This window comes from Oryctolagus cuniculus, chromosome 12 (genome assembly GCF_051225735.1).
Source record: "Oryctolagus cuniculus isolate XC-2025 breed Fujian yellow rabbit chromosome 12, ASM5122573v1, whole genome shotgun sequence".
Classification (NCBI taxonomy): Eukaryota; Metazoa; Chordata; class Mammalia; order Lagomorpha; family Leporidae; genus Oryctolagus; species Oryctolagus cuniculus.
Genome location: NC_142878.1, coordinates 13,709,647 through 13,736,146, shown reverse-complemented (window position 1 = coordinate 13,736,146; position 26,500 = coordinate 13,709,647). Strand labels below are relative to the sequence as shown.

The 26,500-nt window shown below is 40.2% G+C and overlaps 1 long non-coding RNA gene across 1 annotated transcript in view; it reads right to left on the bottom strand.

Annotated features, from left to right (window-relative positions):
• Window positions 1-6,082: 6,082 nt before the first annotated feature.
• The window catches only part of LOC108178325 (uncharacterized), a 33,862-nt gene continuing 13,444 nt past the window's right edge, over window positions 6,083-26,500 (bottom strand). The window contains exons 3-5 of the long non-coding RNA XR_016217277.1: window positions 7,991-8,131; window positions 7,118-7,278; window positions 6,083-6,905 (exon numbers count right to left, since the gene is read on the bottom strand). This is a non-coding gene — a long non-coding RNA (uncharacterized LOC108178325). The remainder of the gene's footprint in view (window positions 6,906-7,117; window positions 7,279-7,990; window positions 8,132-26,500) is intronic.

The window sequence follows — 26,500 nt, the reverse complement described above, 5'->3', positions numbered from 1 at the left end:
GTGAGGAAAAAGGGACACTAACCCACTGTTGGTGGGAATGCAAACTGGTAAAGCCACTATGGAAGTCAGTTTGGAGATTCCTGAGAAACCTGAATATAACCCTACCATACAACCCAGCCATCCCACTCCTTGGAATTTACCCAGAGGAAATTAAATTGGCAAATAAAAGAGTTGTCTGCACTTCAGTGTTTATTGCAGCTCAATTCACAATAGCTAAGACAAGGAATCAACCTAAATGCCCATCAACAGAAGACTTGATGAAACAATTATGGGATATGTACTCCATAGAATACTATACAGCAGTAAAAAAAATGAAATCCAGTCATTTGCAACAGAATGGAGGAATTTGGAAAACATCATGCTGAGTGAATTAAGCCAGTCCCAAAGGGACAAATATCATTTAGTCTCCCTGATTGTTGACAACTAACCAAGCAAAAAAAGGAAACCTGTTGAAGTGAAATGGACACTATGAGAAACAATGACTTGATCAGCCCTTTTTCTGACTGTTGATGAACAACTTAATACTTTATTCCTTTTAGTATTTTTTTGTTCTACTTAATACTATTGGTTGAACTATTTAATTAACACAATTATTCTTAGTTGTTTTAATTTAACTGAAAAGTGATCCCTGTTAAATATTAGAGTGGGAATAAGAGAGGGAGGAGATGTACAGTTCGGCACATGCTCAATTTGACTTGCCCCAAACGGTAGAGTTAGAAACATGCCAGGGGATTTCAATTCAATGCCATCAAGGTGGCTTGCACCAATGCCATCTCACTAGTCAAAGTAATCAGTTTCAGTTCATAATTGATCATAATGATATGAGTAAGAGTCAAAGGGATCACATAAACAAGACTAGTGTCTGCTAATATTAACTGATAGAATTAAAAAAGGAGAGAATGATCCAACATGGGAAGCGGGATACACAGCAGACTCATAGAATGGCAAATGCCCTAAACAGCACTCTGGCCTCAGAATCAGCCCATAAGGCATTCAGATCTGGCTAAAAAGTCCATGAAAGTATTTTAGGCATGGAAAGCCAAGACACTGTGGCAAAAAAAAAAAAATGACCTAAATGAAAGATCTCTGTGAGATCCCAGTGGAAAGAACAGGCCATCAAAGAAGGAGGTAACTTTCTCTGAAGGGAGGAGAGAACTTTCACTTTGACTATGACCTTGTCTAAATAAGATCGAAGCTGGCAAACTCAGAAGGCTTCCATAGCCTTGGCAACTCATGTCGAGATCCTCGGGTGATTACTGACGCCATAAACAAGAGTGTCAATTGTTAAATCAACAACAGGAGTCACTGTGCACTTACTCCTCATGTAGGATCTCTGTCCTTAATGTGCTGTACTATGTGAATTAACAGTATAACTAGTACTCAAACAGTACTTTATACTTTGTGTTTCTGTGTGGGTGCAAAGTGTTGAAATCGTTACGCAGTATATACTACATTGATCTTCTGTATATAAAGATAATTGAAAATGAATCTTGATGTGAATGGAATGGGAGAGGGAGCAGGAGATGGGATGGTTGCAGGTGGGAGGGAGGTTACGGGGGAAAAAGCCACTGTAATCCAAAAGCTGTACTTTGGAAATTTATATTTATTAAATAAAGTTTTAAAAAAGACTTATTTATTTATTTGAAAGGCAGAGTGACAGAGAGGCAGAGGCAGAAAGAGAGAGGTCATTCATCCACTGGTTCATTCCCCAGATGGCTGCGATGGATGGAGATGCATCGATCCAAAGCCAAGAGGCTGGAGCTTCTTCCAGGTCTCCCATTGGGGTACAGGGTCCCAAGGACCTGAGCCAGTTTCTACTGTTTTCCCAGGCCATAGCAAAGGGCTGGATCAGAAGTGGAGTAGCTGGAACTTGAATTGGCGCCCATTTGGGATGCTGGCACTGCAGGTAGTGGCTTTACCCTCTACGCCACAGCACTGGCCACAGATTTTTCTGAATTCTAAGCTCTTGAAAAATTCCAGGTGCAAGAGCCCATTGACATGCCTTCACTCCTTAAAAGTAGGAGATAGTAAGAGAGGCAAATATTTCCTCTTTGGGATACTAATTAGAAAAAATACCACAGTGCCAAAGATGATTCTTTTTTTTCTTTTTTAAACTCATATTGCACCTGAAGCACATACATGTGAGGAAGTTAAAAACCAAAAGAACAATTTTAGGTATCAGTGCTGTGGCACAGTAGGTTAATGCTCTGGTCTGCAGTGCCGGCATCCCATATGGGTACTGGTTCAAGTTCTGGCTGCTCCACTTCTGACCCAGCTCTCTGCTATGGCCTGGGAAAGCAGTAGAAAATGGCTCAAGTCCTTAGGCCCCTGTACCCATGTTGGAGACCCAGAAGAAGCTCCTGGCTCCTGGCTTCGTATTAGCACAACTCTGGTTATTGCAGTCAGTTGGGGAGTGACCTAACAAATGGAAGACCTCTCTCTCTCTGCCTCTCCTTCTCTCTCTGTGTAACTCTTTCAAATAAATAAATAAATCTTTCAAAAAAGATAATGACTTTATAAAAAATTCACAGACTAATTTGTAGAAATAATGTTCCTGGTTCTGATTTTTAAAGGAAACAAAAGGAATTTATCAACTTTTTAAATATTAAGAAATATAATTTTGCTGTTACTTTATAATCAAACCTTTCAATGATTTCCAAGATTGTTCCTACAGCCTATTTCCAATGAGCCAGTTCAGGAGACACATTGGTTGATAAAAGTCTTGAATATATAAGCTTTAAGCCTAAAATTTCCATCTTCAAAATGTAAGGATTTAAATAGAGCCCTTGACAAGTTACTCAATGCAAAATTTCTGGCCAGGAAGGAAACAAGTACTAGACAGAAAAAAAGGTCAGGCTTTAACATTTAACTGGAAACAAAACAAAACAAAACAAAACACAGGTCTTTCATGGCATAAGAGAATTTAGTTAGGTCAGAAGGGTGATGGTCTAACAGCCTCAATCGCAGTATGTCAAGTACACATAGTTCCATTAGAGATATCGACAGTCCAGATGCTTTTATTTATTTTTTTTTATTTTTATTTTTTGACAGGCAGAGTGGACAGTGAGAGAGAGACAGAGAGAAAGGTCTTCGTTTGCCGTTGGTTCACCCTCCAATGGCTGCCATGGCTGGCGCACCGCGCTGATCCAATGGCAGGAGCCAGGTACTTCTCCTGGTCTCCCATGGGGTGCAGGGCCCAAGCACTTGGGCCATCCTCCACTGCACTCCCTGGCCACAGCAGAGAGCTGGCCTGGAAGAGGGGCAACTGGGACAGAATCTGGCGCCCCGACCAGGACTAGAATCCAGTGTGCCAGCGTCGCAAGGCAGAGGATTAGCCTAGTGAGCCGCGGCGCCGGCCAATCCAGATGCTTTTAGTAATAAAAGCAGAATTTTTGAACTTCTGGGAAAAAATAAAAACAGAAGATAGGATTGTTGCCCACCTCCCCATACTTGAAGGTTCTTATTATCAAGGATAGACAGGCAAGGAGATAACTGTGTACAGAACTTGATAGAGTAGCTTTTTTTTTTTTTTCCAAAGAGAAAAGTAGGATTTATTTAAGTCAGAAACCTCCTTAAGTGTCTTGTAGTGGGGCTTCAAGAGGGGCAGACTCCCTGAACTATGAGGTTCTGAATCTTTAAAGCATATTTTTTTGGGAAAAAAAAATAGCAACTAACAATTGGTAGAAGATGGGGACAAAACTCATCAATAATGTTGGTTTGTAATCTTGCCTGTCTTGTTTAGCTTGCTCATGATAAGACAAAATAACCAGCAGAAGCGTGAAAATACCACTCCCTTGCTATTCTCATGATAAGACTGGAAGTTCTCAAGGAGTGGGATAGGCACTTTGATCTTGCTAAAGGTAACTTTTGTAGGAAGCAAGCATTTTATAGCCTCTTAGAGGGACTACCTTTTCTCATTTTCCATTGGGACCAATCTGTCTACTGTCCCATCTGACTCCGTGCATTCTCTCCCCTTGGAAAATGGGTCCTAACTTCTGTTAGGGGTATGGGATGACGACTGTTCTGGCTGCTTAATGCTGAAAATGAGAGAAAGCAGCAGAGCATTCTTTTGAGGGTTGGATCTAAGGGTCCCAGATAGAATGCAGATATCTTCAGGGACACTGAAATAATGCCTCGAGTTTGATGGATTCTAGTAGTTTAGTCCTGGATAACACAGAGCATAAGGCAGGTAAGGCAATTACTATCTCTCCCAATTGAGAGTCATATGTTGTGAGAGTTCCAGGGATCCAGCTGAAAACCTCAATGTCAAAGACATTTTTGGAGCTTTAGATATAAGAGAATTTTACATCAGGTTTAAACTATCTGGTCAAAGTGAGTTAGACCTGAGCATTTTAACCAAACTTGTGGGCCGGATCTAATCAGATAAACCTAATTCCTTATGATTGAAATTCAAAGCAATTAAACTCAATAAAGGCAACAGAAAAAAATGCACGAAACATCCCTGAGATACAGAAAACTTTGTTACACAGGACAGTTAGAAAAGAGAAAACCTTGATTGCTAATGATTAGCATGTGATAGCAGCATGCACTCATCAGGACAGTTTCATTTAAATACATAAAGCAGTTTTTGAATTTTGAAAATGTCAAAGCAGTTTTTTTTGAATATTGAATAAATGAAGTTACTTTACCTAAGTGCTGCATACTCTAGGAGTCTCAGGAAAATATTTAGCCTAGAAATCAAGACATTTAAGAATAGTACTAACAATGCTTTGTTAACAGACATAAATATTTTTGAGAATCATATTATGGATCACAAAAATTTTAAATAGTCATGATTATGATGACAATGGTTGGTAGTGTCTTAGGAAGTATAGCAGAGTTTCATAGATCTTTATACTTTTTAGCCAGTGGTGACTGCAGAGCACTATAGTTTACCAAGGCATATACTGACAAATGGAGAACAGAAAAAATCTTAAAATGGTGGACAGAGAGACTTCTACAGTTTAGTAAGAAAATATTATGACCAAACAGCACCTAAAACTGGTCAGAGACATTGCTGTAGAACCTCCAAACTAGGTCTGCTCACTCAATGCACAGAAAGCCAATCATTGAACTAGGGTGGTGAAAGAAAGTAGGTGTTTTTTGGAAAGTGATAGCAAAGAGCCGGGCAGCTATTTCTTAATTCCTGGGCTCCCCGAGGAGTTAGGGATGAAGGTTCAAATATATAGATTGATATCTGGAAAGGCAAGGAGAATATTGAGAGCATTTAGAAAGGACATAACAGAGTTGGACCCAAGAGAGGGAGTGACCTGAGAAGGAAGGCAATACCGGAGAACATGCTGGATGATCTGCCTATACATGTTCAGTCCATGTTAGGATCTATAGTTAATGGGAGTCTAGATGGAAAAGCTGCCTGTCTATAAAAGAGATAATTAAATGCTGACCTAATACTAATGAGATATCCAGGAAATACTAGCTAATGGGGCCAGGAATTAGAGTTTTTAGGAAATGAGGAAAAGTAATTAGAAGAGCAGAGAGAGCTTTTGTTAGGATCTTGGGTAGAGGAACAATTCACTGAGGCATGGAGCCCAGAGCCCATGTCTCACTGACAAACTGATCTCCAACACTGATCAGCCCGACACCCTGTCAGCTGTCAAAGTTTGGTGGAGTCTTTGAAAAACACCAGAGGGTGGCTGTGGCCTGAATTCAAAGTTACTCCTCCCAGTCTTGTGCCAACAGGCCAATCCCCACAAAAGGAAACTGAGTTGGACTGGATCAATATTCCCAGAGCTGAGAAAAAAAAAACTAAAAATGGTGGAGCCTCTAGAGTTACAGCTTGTGAAGACTCCAAAAGAGCTGGGGACAGGTACTCAAGTCTGGAACAAGGTAAGTAGTCAATGTTCCAGACTGCGCCCAGTCTCAATAGTGCTGCTCCCTGCAGGAAATAACTTCCCAGCCCGACACCAGCTGTCCGGGTCTGATGTCCTGCCAAGAGACCTTCTGGAAGCACTGGAGTGTAGTCCAAGCCAGGATCCACCATCTCAAGGCCTTCTTCTGTTACTGGAGAAATTGCAGGGTTCTTGTCTTCGCACAAGAAAGAATTCAGGCGTGAGACAGAGAGTAGTGGGAGGTAAAATAGCAAGGTTTATTAGGGAAGGGACATCCATAAGGATGGATGGGCACCCCTCCAGACAGAGCCTGAGAGACTGGGGTGGGGGGAGGAGCGAGGTTACATGATTGAGTAGAGAGATTACACCTGACCACGCCAGGCTCAGCAGAGAGGCAGAGGGCTGAGCTCGCAGTCCGGTTGAGGCCGGGGGTTTTTAAGGAGATGAGTCTCTGTCTTCACACATTTTCTTCTGAAACAAAGGATTTTACAGCTGTAAATACTAAGAAGCTCCTATCTGAGTTTTTTCTTGAAGGTATCAGACAGGAGGAAACCTAGCTGGCGCCATCCTGGATTCAGAGGAAGGGTGAGCAGGACCCCCTAGAGAATGGGGATCCGGAGCAGGGTGTTTGAAATGCAGATACTGGGCTGCATATGGGAGATTGTGGAAGATTTGTCAGGCAGAAGGGGCAGGATCGGGGCCTGGCAGGTTATCAGGTAGAAGAGGGCAGGGCAGGATGCGAACACTGGGCTGCCCCTGAAGCATTATCGGGATAACTTTGAGATGTAGATGCATATGCTGGACGTAGAAGTCTTCTCCGGAGGCCTTTGTCACACACACATAAGCTCATAACTAACTTCCTGCCTAACACTTCCAGTTTCTCTCAAAGGGCAGATCTACACAAGAGGGAGGAGAGTGCTTCACAGCCCAGTGCCCACACAGGCTTTTCTGGCACTGGGGTCCAGCCAAGAGAGTTTCAGAATACACCACAGAGTGCTCCAGCCAGAGTTTTTCAGTCACCTCAGGGCATTTTCCCATCCTTCATGAAGGGCCGATCTACACAAGAAAGAGAGGTGAGAACAGTCTCAGCTCCAGGGGATTTCTGGCCTCATCAGTAAGCCTAGCTCCTGAGTCTTAAGGCCTGAAGCCATGCGAACCACTTTTAACTGGAGGACACGGACCCAGTGTTCTTGAGAAGGTGAGAGAGTTAACATGGAAGAGAGTGAATCTCTCTGGAAGACAGAAGCGAGAGCAGTCCACGTGCTTACCTGTCCAGTGAGGCGATCTGATGCTGGCTAGAGTTGAATTCGAACTGGATCCTGGTCATGTTGGAGTCCGATCTGAGTCATGGCACCAAAAATGTTACAGCTAAAACAGTGGTGGAGAAAAGACAACTTCAGTTCTTTGTCTCATGTGAAAGAAGATTTCTCTGTGGATAAGGAAGAGAGAAAAGCAAGATTTACTTAAGTCAGAAACCTCCTAATAAAACAGCTGGGAGGAGGGCTACAAAAGAGGCAGACCCCCCAACAGAGTAACTCTTAGCTTCCAAGTCTCCTGATATAATTTAGTTGCTTTTTTCACACATTTATTTATTGCCCAATTCATTATAAAAGGCTTGACAAACTACTTCTGTGCTTGTGTATTTCTTCTCGAACATTCCTGTGCCATATAAATCTTATCCTAAATAAATTCATGAAATTGTACTCTTTTTACCTCCTGATCTGTCTCATGTCAATTTACTTCTCAGGCCCAGCCCCGCTCCCCCACCCACCAATCCAAACAAACAAACAAACCCACATACAAACATAAGAAAAATCTGAATTCAAAGAGGTAAAAACCTACTTAGGACACCTACATTACAGAAAATTTTATATGAATTCCGGCTTCCTATAACATTAATAATTTACATAACTACAGATAATTTATGAAAAGGAAATTGACAGTATTACCAAATTATTAACTGAGCTGGACTTTATTCATATTTTACTATGTTTTCTAATCATATTATTTATCTGTTCATGGTTGTAATACAGAACACCAGAGTTTGTTGAATGTCATACGTATTGCTGGTTTAGTGCTGCATAACAAATTGCTCCATAACTGTGTGGCTTGTAGACACAAACACAAATGTGCACACTCACTAATCACTCATGTCCACATGTATTTCTCACAGTATCTCTGGGTGAAGAGTCCAAATGTAGATGATGACCCAAACTGAGGTCTCCACAATCACGTGAAGTTGGGAGGACAGTTATAAATGCCAGTTGGCTCTGATGCCATACCTAGACAAAGATATTGCAAGAAAGGAGAATAACAAACCAGTAAGTCTTGAGAACACAGAAGCAAAAATCCCCAAGGAACTTTTGGCAAAATTTGTTTTTGGCAACACAAATTGAGTACTATATAAAAAAGTATTATGATATGATCAAGACTATTAAATCCAAGAATGCAAATTTGGTTCAACATAAAACATCAGAGTTAGAAGGAATAAGTTCCTATATTATACAAAATAATAGGGTAACCATAGTTCACAGTAATTTTATATATTTTATGAACAAACTGAAGAAAGAGTTCCCAGACCCCAATCATAAAGTAATGTCAAAGAGAGGGAAATGCCGATGACTCTATTTTGATCAGTATACATGATATACATGTACTGAAATGTGGCACTGTAACCCATAAAAATGCACACTAATTGTGAACAAATTTATAATAGTGTAGTGAACTGCATTAAGAAAATAAAGGACAAAATGATCATCTCAAAGGATACATACAATGGACCTGACAATCATAAATCCATTCATGAATAATATGTTAGGAATTAGTCATAGAAGTGAACATTCTTATACTCCATATATTAGCTGCTACAAATCAGAAAAAACACACATCTGTCTTTTTGGGCCTGGATTATTTCACAAAGCATAGCTCTACAGTTGCATCCATTTTGTTGCAAAAGGCAAGGGTTTCATTCTTTACTTTTATGACTGAGTAGTAAAAAAAATGCATATGTGTGAAACTGACATCTTGTGATTTGGAATTGTTGATAGTCCTCTGTATTTCTGTGGAAGAATTTTCTTTCTACTTTTTTATTTGCTGAATGCTTTATTTAGTGGAACGTTAAATCTGTGATATAAAGTAAATTATCAGGACTGGATTAATATGGCAGGGCAGGGAGAGAGCTTACTGTTCTAGTCTAGAAGAAGATAGTTTTAAAAAAGTGGAAATAGTACAGTCTCAGGAAAGAGTTAGGGATAAAACATCAGAGGAAACTCTATGCAAATTAGAGGGACACAGCTGACCTACGTTGAGGGTGTGGACGTACACAACTCAGACCCCAGCAGCCGAGAGCCTCTGCACCAGTGCTGGAGAGTGAGGTGAGATCAGACTGTAGCAGCCCAAGTCACTGGTGAAAAAGCTGCAGGAAGAGCCTAGAGGAAATCCAGCTTGGAGCCCCATGGGGGATAGTGTACCTGCCAAACTAGAGGAGAAAAAACAAAGGGGAGGCATGTTTTGCTTTCCTAGATCACTCTGCAACAGCGTCCTGTAACAAGCTGATAGAGAGCAGGCTCCATTTTCAACATACATAACAGCTGTGCCAGCTTGTGTCCATGCCAAGCAACCAGCCAAGCGGAGGCCCCTAGGTTTGGTGGGGAGAACAGACAGGGGGCTGGGTGCTCCTGTCTGTAGGAAGCTTGTGTACTGGGGCTGTGAAAACACTGAAGCTGCGGGGGAGGACTCAAGGTGTGGCTGGGACTTTGGGCAGTCACTGCTAGGGCTCCACACTGTCAAGGATCCCTGGTTACCTGGTGAGGGACACTGCTGGGAAATCTGAGCTTACAATAAGGACTGCACAGACCCTTTGTGTGGTCCTTGTGGCAGAGCAGACAAATAAAATACCCAGTGAGGCTAGCACCCAGGCAGTGGTCTCCTTTGAGAAGAGGAGCTCAGCTGTGACTATGCAAACAGACAAGAACAAACCTACCCACTGATAAAAAAAGGGGAGATTTACCCACCAAATCTGGCTGTGTCACCTCAGACATGCCCTACACCCTGGAGAACTGAAGAGAGCTCCTGGCCACACCTACTATGCATCTCTAGGTATTCACTGAAAGCAGACACTACACTAACCTGCAGAGGAATAGTACAAAGATAAAAACCAACACAGTGAAAAAAAAACAAAAAAGAAACCAACAAGTATCTCCACAAAAGCAGAATAACAAACACACCAATTCAAGAAACAAGCATAAGGAAGACAACATGATGACCCCCAAAGAACACAGCACTTCAATACTAGATTATGAAGATGATGAGATTCAAGAAATGCCAAAAATGGAATTCAAAAAACTGATCATAGGATTACTTAGAAGTAATCAGAAGTAAATGCACAAATTAATGAAATCTGAATATGGCGTGAAACAAAATTTCTTCCCATGAATTGATATCTTAAAGAAAAATCAAAAGGACATCTTGGAAATGAAGAATTGAATAGAAAAAATAAAAAATGCAGTGAAAAGCCTTAACAACAAAATTGGTGAAGCAGAAGAAAGAATATCTGACTCAGAAGGCAAAGCACAGGAGATTACACAGACAAAACACAAGAAGAAGAAATTAGAAAAAAAAAAAAAAGCACTGTTGGAAATATTCAGGATACTATCAAACAACCCAACATATGGGTTCTAAGAGTTCCCGAAAGCATGAAAAGAGAGAAAGGATTAGGAGGCCTTTTGAGTGAAATAACAGAAATCTTCCCTAATTTGTAGAAAGAAAGGGACATCCAAGTGCAGGACATGACCAGAAAAGATCTTCTCCACTGCACACTGTTATCACTCACCAAAGTAAAACATAAAGAAAATATTTTAAAATTTGCACGAGAGAAATGCCAAATTACTTTCAGAGGATCTCCAATTAGCCTAAGAGTAGTCTTCTCATCAGAAACCCTACAGGCTAGGAGAGAATGGTGAGATGCAGTCCAAGTCATAAGAGAAAAAACCTGTCAACCCAGAATACTATACTCTGCAAAAGCTCTCATTTAAGAATGAAGGTGAAATAAAGACTTTCCATAACAAACAGAAAATGAAATAATTTGTCACTGCCAGCCCTGCAAAATATGCTTAAGGATGTGCTGCCCACAGAAACACAGAAACATGGTCATCATTACAAAAGAAAGTAAAAGAAGAAAATCTCCTTGAGAAAGTACAAAGGAAACCCAAAGTAAAAAAAAAATAGTGAAATTTATGAAAGAATGGCAGGGCATAGTCATGACTTATCAATAGTCACCTTGAATGTAAATGGTCTCAACTCTCCAGTTAAAAGACACATACTGGCTGAATGGATTAGAAAACAAAACCCATCTATCTGCTGCCTACAAGAAATACATCTCACCAACAAAGATGCATGCAGACTGAAAGTGAAAGGATGGAAAACAAAAGTACATGCTAACAGAAATAAAAAAAGAGCTGGTGTAGCCATACTAATATCAGACAAAATAGACTTTAACACAAAAACTGTTAAAAAGAGAAAAAGAAGGGCACTATGTAATGATTAAGATATCAACTCAACAGGAAGATGTAACTACTATAAGTGTATATACACCTAATTACAGGGCACCTGACTATTTAAAAGAAAGGCTAAGGGACCTAAAAGGAGAAAGAGATGCAAATATAATAGTAATAGGGACATTAATACCCCACTTTCAGCAATGAACAGATCAAGAAGACAGAAAATCATCAATATCATCAATGAAATGGAGTTAATCGACACTATAAACCAAATGGACCTAAGAGATACCTATAGAACTTTCCATCCTACAGTTGCAAAATATACATTCTTCTCTCCAGTACATGGAACTTTCTCTAGGATTGACCACATACTAAGCCATAAACAAATCTCAGCAAATTCAAAAAAATCAAAATCATACCATACATGTTCTCACTCTACAATGGAATGAAGCTGGAAATCAGAAACTCAGGAATCTCTAGAACATATGCAAACAGATGGAGACTGAACAACATGCTCCTGAATGAACAGTGGGTTATAAGAGACAAGGTTTCTTTGTGTGAGACCCTTAGATGTCAGGCTGGAAGAGCAATGGTGTCTCTTGACAAGAAACACCATAGACAAGCCTGATGAGTGTGTCCATTTATTAGCAATCAGGCACAGACTTTTATAGGGTAAGAGGGGAAGAAAAAAACCTGGGGCAGTAGCAGTAATTCTATAGGGCGGAAGGGGCAGCATGCCAGAAGACCCCTAACCAATCAATTTATAGGTCACGTAGGCCACATAGGCCCCTTTGTGCAACCAGCGCACATCTGGAATATGAGAGTTGCTTATTGGCTATGTTTATAAATCATAAAAGCACAGCCACAAGGCTCCCAACAGGAAGGGGAAATGGGGGAAATGTGCCTGGAGCTCCTGCTGCCTGCCAGCATCCAGGCAGTGGGGTCCCTCCCAACCTCTTGCATGGGCAGGAGAAGCAGTCGCATGGGATCACCCACATTCACCCCCCCTCCGTGTTTTAGGGTGAGCCCTGTGGTAAGGTAGGGGCATGAGATCACATAGGGGGATTTGGTGAAGGCATGGTCTTCCAGCTCACAAACCTGATCCTATATATCTGCCTACATCATTCCCCCTTTAGAGATCCCATTCCGTTAAACCTAAGGAGTGTTGAAGGATGTAGAATCATCACATCTTTTATAGCTGCTTCCTGCTTATGAGGGACATAGTGCAGGCCCTGCTTGTTATGGGTCTGGAAGTCTCTGCCTATATCATCTAACAAACTTGTTTTGAAAGCTGGCTGGGGAAGTCTTGGTCACTGCCAATGTCTGTGTCTCCTGCATGGCCAGTTACTGCCAGAAGTCGAGCTATGGAACATATAAGTTTGTTGATTAGTGTGAACAAAACTGGAATAAGGCAAATCACAAGTAGAGTTCCCCTTTAAGATGAAAAAAAGCATATCTTACAGACTCCCAGATACAGGGTGGTGACAGTTTATAAAGCCATCTAGCTTGTGTATAGAGGATTATGCTAGAAGAGCACATTAGGAGTTTTTTTAGCGACAATATTATTTCTCAGAGAGGAAGAGAGGCAGGTGCAGCATGTCTGCCTTAAGGCACAGCAGTCTTGATGTAAGTTCACCTGTGAGGACTGAAGGGGCAGAAGTTTAATCCTAATTTTACTGAGGTAGTCGTACTCAGTAACACCTGGTAAGGTCTCTTCCATTTAAGCTGTAACTGATCCAAAGAGGATCTTTTTTGTGAATAGCTTGTTCAGGGAAAATAGCTGAAGTTGACCTGTTGAAGGGTTAGCTTTTGGAGTCTGGGGTCCAGGGTTTGACATTTTGGGCTGGTACCCACATGGGCTGTGGAGCAATCTCTGTAAAGACACAAGCAAAACTTTTTCCCATTGTTATGAGGGGATTAGGTCCCTTCCATTTTTGGGTGGTCTGGTCCCTCTATCGAACCAGAGGCAATTGGGTTGGCTTGTGGGAGGTCTCCAGTGTCTCACTGCTGGCGGTTCTCCAAGGGGTGAGACTTGTAAGAAATTTAAGGTGAAAAGGGCAAAGTTAATGTGCTCAAGGGGGGGTACCATACTCCCACCTCTGTTTTTAAGCATAGTCTTAAGATCCTGTATAAGAAGTTAGTACACAGTGACTCCTGTTGCTAATTTAACAATTAACACTCTTATGTATGACGTCAGTGATCATCCGAGGCTCTTGACATGAGCTGCTATGGAAGCCTTCTGAATCCACAAACTCCATAAGTATTTAGACAAGGCCATAAGCAAAGTGAAAGTCCTTTCCTCCCTTTGGAGAAAAGTACGTCCTTGATAACTGCTTCTTTCCACTGGGGTCTCACCCAGGGAGGTTCTCCATGCAGGGACACCTGTTCCCATGAGTGCCCTGGTTTTCCATGCCTGAAATGCTCTTGTGGGCTTTGTAGCCAGACCAGAACACATTTATGGCTGACTCTGAGGTCACTGAGCATTACTTGGAGCAACTGCCATTCTATGAGTCTGTTGTATGGACTTTTTCCCATGTTGGAACATTTATTCCTCTTTAATTTTATTAACTTTATTGATACAATCAGTTTAACAATTAGTCCCATCCATTTGACCACTTTAAAACTTAATCCAATCTAAAAGGTCATTTTAAAACTTAATTTAATCTGTATAATCACGTTAAAACTTAAGATGTCATTTTCACCATCTAGCCCAAGGGGATTTGGGATCCCATGGTGAAGTCAATTTAGCTGTGACCTTATGATTTAACCTCTCATTTTGGCTATATTATTATATAGAATATGTTAGCCATTCCTTTCATAATATCTAAAAATCAAACTGTATATCTTGGAGAATCCCTCAGAAGAATCAGTTTCTCATCGTAAAGAGAATAGAGAAATGAGGGAACAAGTTAGGCTTTCCAGATTGTCCTTTGACAATAACAATATCAAATGAAATCTTAGCAAGCAGTTTCAACTGTTAAATAACAACTTATGAAACATTTATCAGAAGGTCTAATGCCTTTTATAAATTTTAAGAATGCATGTATTTGGAAACATTTCTTAAATATCTAATATGGTGTAATTTGTTTAAACAGCAAATTTAAGTACAAACATATAAAACACTTTTAGTTTCTTTCAATAGATTTAAAACATCTGATAAAGAGATTTAGGTCACATGAATCAAATATATCTTTGATTAATTTTAGTAGTTTAAATTTATGAGTAATCTTTTATCTATAAGCCAATTAAGATTTTTTAAATAATTTTTTCCATGTAGACATACAATATGTATATATGAGAACATAACATACAAGATAGAACAGTAAAGAAGTTTTAGTAACAGTTTCTTAAAGTCTTTAATTTTTTAAAGTTACTAATTGATTTAAATTTCTTTCTGCTCTTAGTAACTTCAATTAACCATACTTTCTCCCAGTTGGAACCTGTAGTGTATTATTGGCTTTATCTGTTTATAGAGCCATCCCAAAGAACTGAATACAACAGAAGTTGCAGGAAAACGTCCATCAGAACCTAGGGTAGGACAGATAAACACAGATCCAACAATGTTTTAGTTTTATGAGAAGCAAATGGGATATACAAAGCTTTGGATGACAAAAGACTTTAAATAGCCACATTTAAAATTATAAACTCATTAACCAACAAGAGGTAATTGTTTACTCCACAAAGTATTATTTAAAGCACATTAGGATTTTACAAAACATTTAACCCTTTTAGGCCTCTAGGCCTTTTTTTTACTAATATAACTATCATGTCTAGTAACACAATCATTAGACATTTTAACTTTTAGACATTTGTATCAGTAGCATTTTGTAGTATCAAAACTTAAAATTTAGCACCACTTTACATCTTGAGAGTACCTGTAATATAATCCAAATAGCCTGATCAGTTGGTGTCTCTACAAGATGAGAAACATATCCTTTGACATTTCCAGGGGCCCAACTGGAAATATCAAAGTCCAAAGAATCTGGAACTTTGATTTTTTGAATGCCTGTCAAGGATGCCAAGAAAGCTAAAAATATCTGGCTGAAATAAGATCCCTTAACATGATGACATAATATATACCAGATTTAATCACTGTTACAAGGGGATTACTCAAATGTTTTAGAATAAGTACATATTTAAACAAGTCATAATTCCTTTAAAACTCAGTTGTTTTACACAATTAGAACCTAACAGAGACAATAAGAGAACATAATAGATTACTTTAATATTTCACAAAATCTGTCTCTCTGATTGTTTCAAAAACCGGGAATGAAACTAAATTTAAGAGCTGGTGCATAGAGTCAAATCCCATAATTTGGAACAGTTTTAACAGAATTATAACTAGAGAAGAGAGAATAGCTCACTGGAGCTGGCTAGAAAACTAAGCATAGAGTCACCAATTAAACAAAACTATCAAAAGGAGGGGCCAGCACTAACAGTGGGTTAACGCCCTAGCCTGAAGTGCCAGCATCCCATATGGGCGCTGGTTTGAGACCCGGCTGCTCCACTTCCGATCCAGCTCTCTGCTTTGGCCTGGGAAAGCAGTAGAAGATGGCTCAAGTCCTTGGGCCCTGCACCCACATGGGAGACCTGGAAGAAGCTCCTGGCTCCTGGCTTCAGATCCTCACAGCTCTGGCTGTTGTGGCCAGTTGGGGAGTGAACCAGTGGATGGAGGACCTCTTTCTCTCTCTATGCCTCTCCTCTCTCTGTGTAACTCTGACTTGCAAATAAATAAATCTTAAAAAAAAAACTATCAAAAGGAGATGCTACGGTTTTAAGAAGATTTTTAAGACAATTAAAAATATTTATTAACATAGTATTGTAAAAACTTCATTGTTTTAATAGAGGATCAGATTTAATTCTATGTCAAAGAGAAATAAATTGATAGCTTTTGCATCTATCTGTTGATTTTGATTTATATTTTGAAATAACCCTTTAGAAATCTCCAAATTAAGAAAACATTTTTAAAATAAGATAACACATCAAATTTTAAGCTTAGATACTTCCAAGTGGTGTTGAACTATTTTTGTAACAGAAACCTGGGGTGGGAAAACTCCCCCCATTCAAATAGGCTCCAGAGACCATGGAGGATCAAGCAGTCTATTACCCCCATGGGCTCAGCTGGAATCATTTCCTGAGAACTTGAGCAACAATCCCAAGTTTCTTATAATATTTATAGGTTCATCAGTATCATACATCAGCTGTTACAGCAGTGGTGGGTTTAAATTGTATCCTACGTGACACAGGACCACACTTCTAATGGTCAGTGGGCCCAACATGTTTGTAAATGAGATACCAGGGACAGATTCATTAGGACAGATTTATGACTGGAGTTGACAGAAGCAGAAATTAGGACATCTTTCCTCCATAGATAAGATAACAGTGGGCAGCTGCTTCACTAGTTAATTGTAAGCAGCCACTTTTTAAGGTCTGTGTTGGGAGGAGGAGTCTGCTTTTTTTTTCTTTGTCTTTTCTTGTGGCTGTATTTCCTCCACATTTTTATATGAACAACTTATTAAAAAATAATTAGCAAACTCAAACAGCTTTTTAATATATAATACAAAGTGTTAAGATTACCTAACTTTATGTTTATACACATTTATCTCATCTGTTTTACCTAATTTAGATTTTGTAACTACACCTAGATAGTGGAAGATGCTGATATTATATCATATCTCTATCTAAATTGAGGTCAAAGTCACATTTGTATCAAACTTTACTCCTTTTTGTAAAACCCCATGAACAAATCAGTGACATTAGACCAGAGATTGTAAAATTTATTTAGGGTCCATAATGAGTACTGATTACTCATTATTATATCACTGGAAACCTGTTAAAACAAATTGGAAAATGAGGTTGGCAAATTACAAAGTAGTATTTTTTTTTTTGACAGACAGAGTGGACAGTGAGAGAGAGAGACAGAGAGAAAGGTCTTCCTTTGCTGTTGGTTCACCCTCCAATGGCCACCAAGGCCGGTGCGCTGCGGCCCCGGGCACCACACTGATCCAAAGCCAGGAGCCAGGTGCTTCTCCTGGTCTCCCATGGGGTGCAGGGCCCAAGCACTTGGGCCATCCTCCACTGCACTTCCCTGGCCACAGCAGAGAGCTGGCCTGGAAGAGGGGCAACTGGGACAGAATCCGGTGCCCTGACCGGGACTAGAACCCGGTGTGCTGGTGCCGCAGGCAGAGGATTAGCCTATTGAGCCGTGGCGCCAGCCACAAAGCAGTATTTTTAAAGGCAGTGATTCTCCTGGATTTAAAGAGAGAAATTTCTTTTTGGTATTCAGTTACAAGGTGGGGACAACCTGTACTGATTTTATGGTAAAATTGGCAGTAACTATAGGGTTACATTGAAAAACTTTCTCATCTCTGTCAGAATTCAGCAGCAGCAGGTCGGCATAGGCACTGGCAAAGCTGCAGCTGGACATGCTGGAGTGGGCACTGCCCCTCCCCCACGGTGGCCCGGGGCCAAGGCACAGGCCCTAGCCAAGCAGCGGAAGTGCAGGCTGTTGCAGCGCTCCTCTGCCACCACAACACTGCAGGCCCCTCTCAGCTGTGTGGAGAGGGCCAAAGCTGCTCTGGCAATGAGCAAAATTCCCTTACTTTTCCATCACCCACGGACTGAGTGTGGCACACACATAAGGGTCAAGGTGAAATGTAAAAAGATAAGTCAAGTTAGAAAGCATGGGCAGCCGTTTCTCACTATGTTCACATGGGGAGCCCATGACTTCTTTGGAAGTCCCTAGAATGAGACAGAAATTTCCTCTCTCCTAACAGAAAGGGCCAGAAAGATGAAACTATGGTCAGACCAGTCTGATGGGGTAGTAACAGTGAGCTACAGAGAGAAAGTGAGGGCCGTCAAGATAGTCAGAGTGAGAGTCAGAGGAGAGCAGAAGATCCACATGAGGAGCAGGCACCCATGGTGGGCACCCCTAAGGAGGGCAAGACAATCCTCCCACCTAACAGAGGTGCTGGGCCGGTACACAACGGAGGTCCCTAAAACGGGATGAATATTCCCTTTTCATCTAGCAGAGAGGGGTTGGGGCCAGTTGCAGTGAGGGGTCCCCAAAAAGAGGGGCAGATGAGTCCTGTCACCTGGAAGAGGGGACTCGGGGGCTGAGAGACGGGTGAGACCTCCTCAGGTAGCAGGGAAGACTCTTCCAGTGCCTACCTGGTGCACTCAGGTCCCTGTTCGGGCTCCAGCTGAAGTCTCTTTGTGTGAGATCCTTAGCTGTCGGGCTGGAAAAGCAACGGTGTCTCTCGACAAGAAACACCATAGACAAGCCTGATGAGCATGTCTGTTTATTAGCAGTCAGGCACAGATTTATATAGGGTAAGAAGCGAAGAAAAAACCTGGGGTAGTAATAGCGATATAGGGCAGAAAGGGCAACATGCCAAAGGACACCTAACCAATCGACTTATAGGTCATGTAGGCCACATAGCCCCCTTTGTGCAACCAGCCCACATCTGGAATATGGGAGTTGTTTATCAGCTCTTTGTTTATAAATCATAAAGGTACAGCCACAAGGCTTCCAACAGGAAGGGGAAACGGGGGAAATGTGCCTGGAGCTCCTGCTGCCTGCCAGCAGCCAGGCAGTGGGGTCCCTCCCAACCTCCTGCATAGGCAGGGCAGTCCCATGGGATAACCCACAAAGAGATATAAAAAGAGAAATCAAAAAATTTCTGGAAACAAATGAAGACAATACAACATGTCAAAACATATGGGACACAGCAAAAGCAGTGTTAAGAGGAAAGTTTATAGCATAGGTGCCTACATCAAGAAATTATAAAGTCACCAAATAATTGAGCTATGAATGCATCTCAAGGATCTAGAAAAACAACAGCAAATCAACCCCAAAACTAGTAGGATAAAAGAAATAATTAAAATTAGAGAAGTAATCAACAAAATTTAATCCAAAAAAGCAACACAAAAGATAAACAAAATTAAGAGCTGCTTTTTTAAAAAAATAAACAAAATGGACACAGCTTTGGCCCAACTAAACAAAAAAAAATGAGAGAAGACCCAAATCAATAAAGTGAGAGATAAAAAAAGAAAATGTAACAACAAATAGCACAGAAATAAAAAGAATCATCAGAAATTACTACAAAGAGCTGTATGGCAACAAACTGGGAAACCTAGAAGAAATGGATAGATTCCTGCACACATACAACCTACCTAAATTGAGCCAGGAAGACACAGAAATCCTAAACAGACCTATAACCAAGATGGAAATTGATTCAGTAACAAAGGCCCTTCCAGCAAAGAAAAGCCCAGGACCGGATGACTTCACTGCTGAATTCTACCAGAAGAACTAACTCCACTTCTTCCAAATTTATTCAAAACAATTGAAAGGGAGGGAATCTTTCCAAATTCTTTCTATGAAGTCAGCATCAACCTTAATTCCTAAACCTGAAAAGATGCAACAGAGAAAGAGAATTATCTATCAATTTCCCTGATGCACATAGATGCAAAAATCCTCAAAAAATCTAACCAACTGAATCCAACAACATATCAGAAAGAATATCCACCCAGATTAAGATGGGATTTATCCCTGCTATGCAGGGATGGTTCAACATTTGCAAATCAAAAAGTGTGATACATCACATTAACAAACTGCAGAACAAAAATCACATGATTATCTTAATATATACAGAGAAAGCATTTGATAAAATGCAACACCCTTTCATGATGAAAACTCTAAGCAATTGGGTATAGAAGGAACATTCCTTCACACAATCAAGGCAATTTATGACAAACCTACGGCCAGCATCCTATAGAATGGGGAAATGTTGGAAGCATTCCCACTTAGATCTATAACCAGACAGGATGCCCACACTCACTATTGCTATTCAATATAGTCTGGATGTTTTAGTCAGAGCCATTAGGCAAGAAAAAGAAATCAAAGGGATACAAATTGGGAAGGAGGAAGTCAAACTATCCCTATTTGCAGATTATATGATTCAATATATAGGGGATACAAAAGACTCCACCAAGAGACTATTGGAACTCATAAGCTAGTTAGGTAAAGTAGCAGGATATAAAGTCAATACATAAAATCAATAGCTTTTGCATACAAAGACAATGCCAAGGCTAAGAATGAATTTCTATGATGAATCCCATTCACAATAGCAATAAAAAATCAAATACCTAGGAAAAAATATAACCAAGGATGTCAAAGATCTCTACAAAAAGAATTAGAAAAGAATAAAGAAATAGAAGAAGATACAAAAAACTGGAAAAAATCTTCCATGTTCATGGATTGGAAAAATCAATATCATCAAAATGTCCATTCTCCCAAAAGCAATTTACAGATTCAAAGTGAAATCAATCAAAATACCAAAGGCATTCTTCTCAGATAGAAAAAATAATGCTAAAATTCATATGGAGGTACAGGAGACCTCGAATAGTTAAAGCAATCTTATGTGACAAAAACAAAGCTGGAGGCATCACAATACCAGATTTCAAGACATACTACAGGACAGTTATAATCAAAACATCATGGTACTGGTACAAAAATAGATTTATGGACCAATGGAACAGAACAGAAACACCAGAAATCAATCCAAGCATCTACAGCCAACTTATAGGAGCTAAAATCAATCTCTGGAATAGGATAGTCTCTTCAAAAAATGGTGCTGGGAAAACTGGATTTCCACATGCAGAAGTATGAAGCAAGACCCCTACCCTGCACCTTACCAAAAATCCACTGAACATGGATTACAGATCCAAATATACAACCCGATACCATGAAATTATTAGGGAACTTTGGGGAAACCCTCCAATACATTGGTACAAGAAAAGAGTTCTTGGAAAAGACGCCAGAGGCAAACAATCAAAGTCAAAATTAACAAATGGCATTATATCAAATTGAGAAGTTTCTTTATGATAAAAGAAACACTCAGGAAAGTGAAGAGGCAACCTACAGAGTGGAGGAAATTATTTGCAAACTTAACAACTGATAAAGGATTAATAAGCAGAATATAGAAAGTGATCAAGAAACTCCACAAGAACAAAACAAACAACCCAGTTAAGAAAATGACTTAAACAGCTATTTTTCAAAGAGGAAATACAAATGGCCAACAGACCTATGAAAAAATGTTCAGGATCACTAGCTGAAGGGAAATGTAAATCAAACCACAAAGAGGTTTTCCTTCACCCCAGTTAGAACTGTTTTACAGAAATCAACAAACAACAAATGCTGGCAAGGATATGGAGGAAAAGGTGCCATAATCCACTGTTCACAGGAATTTAAACTGGTAAAGCCACTATGAAAGATGGTATGGAGACACCTCAAAAATCTGAATATAGACATATCACATTACTCAGCCATCCCACTTCTGCAAATTTAGCCAAGGGAAATGAAATCAATAAACAGAAATGTTATCTGCAACTCCATGTTTATTGCAGCTCAAATCACAATAGCTAAGACAAGGAATAAACCTAAATGACCATCAACCAATGACTGGATAAATTATGGGATATGTACACTATGGAATACTAGACAGTGGTAAAAAAAATGAAACCCAGTCATTTGCAACAAAATGGATGAATCTGGAAACCATCATACTTAGTGAAATAAGCCAGTCCCAAAGGGACAAATACCGTATGTTCTCCCTGATCTGTGAGAACTAATAGAGCACCTAAAATGGAATCTGTAGAAGTGCAATTGACACTTCATAAAGGGATGACTTGAGCTACCCTCATCTTGGAATAGTTCCATTTTTTTTCATACTTTTGTTGAACTGTTTACTTAACAGAGTTAATCATATGTGTATGACGTCAATTGAAAATAGATCTCAGTAAAAATGAGAGTGGGAATTAGGGAGGGAGGAGTAAGTTTGTATGTGTAAAGCTGTATAGTTCTGCATACAATCCTATGGACTTACTTCTAAGGGTAGAGCTTAAAAACTTGTCATGGGACTCCAAATCCTATTAAGCTTGGTGGTAAACATGCCATGTTAATTGTTGAAGTGATCCTATTAAGTGTTAAAGTGAACATATACATAGGATTAAGTGTTAAAATTATCATTTAAATAGGATTAAGTGTCTGGTAATAATAATAACAGAATTAAAATGGAGATAATGTTCCAACATGGGAGGCAGTCTACACAGCAAACTCATAGAATCACAATTGCTTTAAGTAACACTCTGACCTCAGAATCAGCCCTTAAGTCTCCCTTGTCTGGCTGAAAAGCCCTTGACAGCATTTCAGGCACGGAAAGCCAAGGCACTATGGAAAAAATTGTTCCACATGAAGGATTTCTGTGAGTGACAACTCAGCAGAAAGAAGTGGCCATCAAAGAAGGATATATCTTTATCTAAAGGGAGAAAAGAACTGCCATTTTGCTTATGGCCTTGCCCAAATACTGACAGAGTTTATTGACTCAAATGTTTCCATAGACATAGCAGTTCATGTCAAGAGCCTTGGGTGGTCATTGCTGTCATATATAAGAGTGTTAATTGTTAAATTATCAACAGGAGTCACTGTGTACTAACTGCCCATGTGGGACCTCTGTACTCATTGAGTTGTATTATGAGAGTTAACTGTAATACTAGATTTCTTTTTTTTTTTTGACAGGCAGAGTGGACAGTGAGAGAGAGAGACAGAGAGAAAGGTCTTCCTTTTGTTCTGTTGGTTCACCCACCAATGGCCACCATGGCTGGCATGCTGCAGCTGGTGCACTGCGCTGATCTGAAGGCAGGAGCCAGGTGCTTCTCCTGGTCTCCCATGGGGTGCAGGGCCCAAGCACTTGGGCCATCCTCCACTGCACTCCCGGGCCACAGCAGAGAGCTGGACAGGAAAAGGAGCAACTGGGACAGAATCCGGCACCCCAACCGGGCATAGAACCCGGTGTGCCAGCGCCACAGGCGGAGGGTTAGCCTATTGAGCCGCGGTGCCGGCCTTGTAATAATAGATTTCAAACAGTTTTTGTGTGTGTGTAATTGTTGAAATCTTTACTTAGTATAGAGTTTGTCTTCTGTATACAAAGTCAATTGAAAATGACTCTTAATGGAGAATGAGACTGGCAAGGGGAGAGGGAGGAAGAGGAAGGGTGTGAGTGTGGGTGGTAAGGTGGGTATGGTTGGAAGAATAACTATATTACTTTTTTTAACTTTTATTTACTAAATATAAATTTCCAAAGTACAGTTTATGGATTACAATGGCTTCCCCCACCCCATAATTTCCCTCCCACTCGCACCCCTCCCATCTCCCGCTCCCTCTCCCATTCCATTCACATTAAGATTCATTTTTCAATTATCTTTATATACAGAAGATAGATTTAGTATATATTAAGTAAAGATTTCATCAGTTTGCACCCACACAGAAACAGAAAGTGTAAAATACTGTTTTAGTACATAAGTGTACTTATGAAATTTTTATTCCTTAAAAATAAATTAAAAAGAATAAAGAATGATTTATTAGGAGGGAAAAAAGAAATTAGCTTATTAGATGTGTTATAATCTCTTTTCATTTCACATCTTTTCTGAGGTGGTCTTCTTTCCTCTAAAATCTTACACATTTTAAAATCAACAATAATTGGGGGCTGGTGCTGTGGCACAGCGGGTTAACACCTTGGCCAGATGTGCCAGCATCCCATATGGGCACTGGTTCAAGTCCTAGCTGTTCCTCTTCTGATTCAGCTCTCTACTGTGGCCTGGGTAGCAGCGGAGGATGACCCAAGTCCTTGGACCCCTGCGCCCATGTAGGAGACCTGGAATAAGCTCCTGGCTTCAGATTGGAGCAGCTCCGGCCATTGTGGCCACCTGGGGAGTGAACCACCGAATGGAAGACCTCTATCTCTGTCTCTACCTCTCTCTGTAACTCTGTCTTTCAAATAAATAAAATAAATCTAAAAAAAATCAGCAATAATTGTACTACTTATTGAACATAGAGTGATACATGTATACAATGTGCACTGAACAAATGAGGGTACATAAGCTGTCTCACTCTGACATTACTTTGTGATTGTATCCTTGGAGATATTTCTTGCATTTGCTAATAAAATATATAACATGTTATTGTGGACTAAAAGATTTTTTAAAAATTAAAAAAATAAAATAAAAATTAATTGATTCAAGTTTTGGTTTAGTTATTGATCTTTTGTTGAATATGCAGAAAAAGAAGGGAAGATAATGAAAAGGAAGGCTTAAGGACAATATCTACATAGAATTCCACTGTATAAGTTCTATCTGGTTGAACTATTTGTACTTTTAGTATATCCTCCAATGAATTTCTAAGTTTTATCCATTATGGACAACATAATTACCAACTCCTGAAAAGGACAAAGAAGGAGAACTGGGCTGGGGGCTAGTGCTATTGTGTTGCAGGTAAAGCTGCCACCTGTGACACCATCAGACCAGAAAGCTATTGGTTTGAAACCTGGATGCTCCACATCCAATCCAGCTCCCTGCTAATGCTCATGGGAAAGTAGCAATGAACGGCGTAAGTGTTTGGGCCCCTACATCCATGTGGAAGACCCAGAAGAAGCTTCCAGAACCTGGATTCAGCCTGGCCCAGCCCCAGCCATTGCAGCCATTTGTGGAGTGAAATCAGCAGATGGAAAATCTCTAGCTCTCTCTCCCTCTCTGTCTGTCAGTCTCTCAGGAGAGAACCAGGACTCAATAAATCAATCCTCTCCTTACCCAACAGGCATCCATCTCCTGACTTGACTGTGTATCCACCTCTAGTTCCAAACCCATCAGCAGCAAGTAGTATCCAGACCCTCACCACAAATGACCCTAACCACAAAAGATCCCATACTGCCCTCTTAGGAGTCCGTGCTCCTGCCCCACCCACATGTATGTGTCAAAGCAGAGTTACATAGACAGAAAAGGAGAAAATAAGACATTTTCCATCCACTGGTTCATCAGATGGCACAATAGCCAGGGCTGGGCCAGGCTGAAGCCAGGAGCCAGGAGCTTCTTTCAGTCTCCCATGTGGTTGCAGTGGCCCAGTGACTTAGGCCATCTTAATCTGCTTTCCCAGGTGCATTAGCAAGAAGGTGGATTGGAAGTGGAACAGCCTGGACTCGAACCTATGCCAATAGGGATGCCAGGTGCTTTTCCAACCTGCACCTAAGCCCAAATAGGGAGGCAACAGTGAGCACCACCACCATTTTGAGAGAGTTTTATGTGAAACAAAACAAAACAAAACCCAACGCAAAACAAAATGCTGTGTGCCAAGGCCAAGGGGGTTAAGCCAGAGATCAACAGGACATGACCACATCTCTTAAACTTGATAAAAGCCCCTGTTCAGCTCCAATTAGGGAGCAAATCAGTAATGCATCACCTCCCCATACCATACTAGACCTACTGTACTGACACATAAGCCACTAATAAACCTTGTATTTATTGCATGTTGGCCTCTTTATAATTTCTACAGCAAAGGAATAAAATAATTTTGGATTATTTTCAGTGGAGAGTCCAAATCTAAGTTCCAAAGGGATTGTACATAAGCAATGCAGTTTTGTTGGAAAAGTTGTATGAATGGAGGTATAGATTAATAATTCTGAAATGGCTATGAGTGCTTTTTAGGTTGAAGGTTCAAATCAAATATATTACTATTATATATGAGCATACACAAAATAAGTGGAAGTTGTTTAGATAGATTCATATGACACTAGGCTAGATTCAGGTCATACTGGAGACCTTAGTAGGATCACTTTGATTGTGATCATACAAATAACATTATGACTAGTCACTGCAGAAGTAGAAGTGTTACCTTTTTCATAAATTTTCTCCTGTGCCCACTTGCTAATCTGTTCAGCTTTACTTTTGGAAGCATAAACATTGGAGAAGCTTTGGTATTCTCTGATGAATAAACTGAATGCAGAAAAACTCATAGAACTTAGAAGTTAGAAAGCTGACTTAAGTTTCACCTGAAGTATAAAACTCCATGCAGGATGAATTAAGTCAGCAGCAAATCTTGATTTCAAATCTATGATCCATGCCTCTACTGGAATTTATTCTGTTTAGACTATAGAAAAAGGGCACTGGGTTCTTGTCTCATGATGTTGTCTGGGTTTGGAATATTTGCAAGGACATCTTCCTGAGAATTGTATTAGCTAATAAGACTCTGTGAAATCTGGTTACAAGAGGTAAATGATATCTTTCCTTCTACCAAAAAAGTCGTGTGTGAGAACTTGGGCTCTG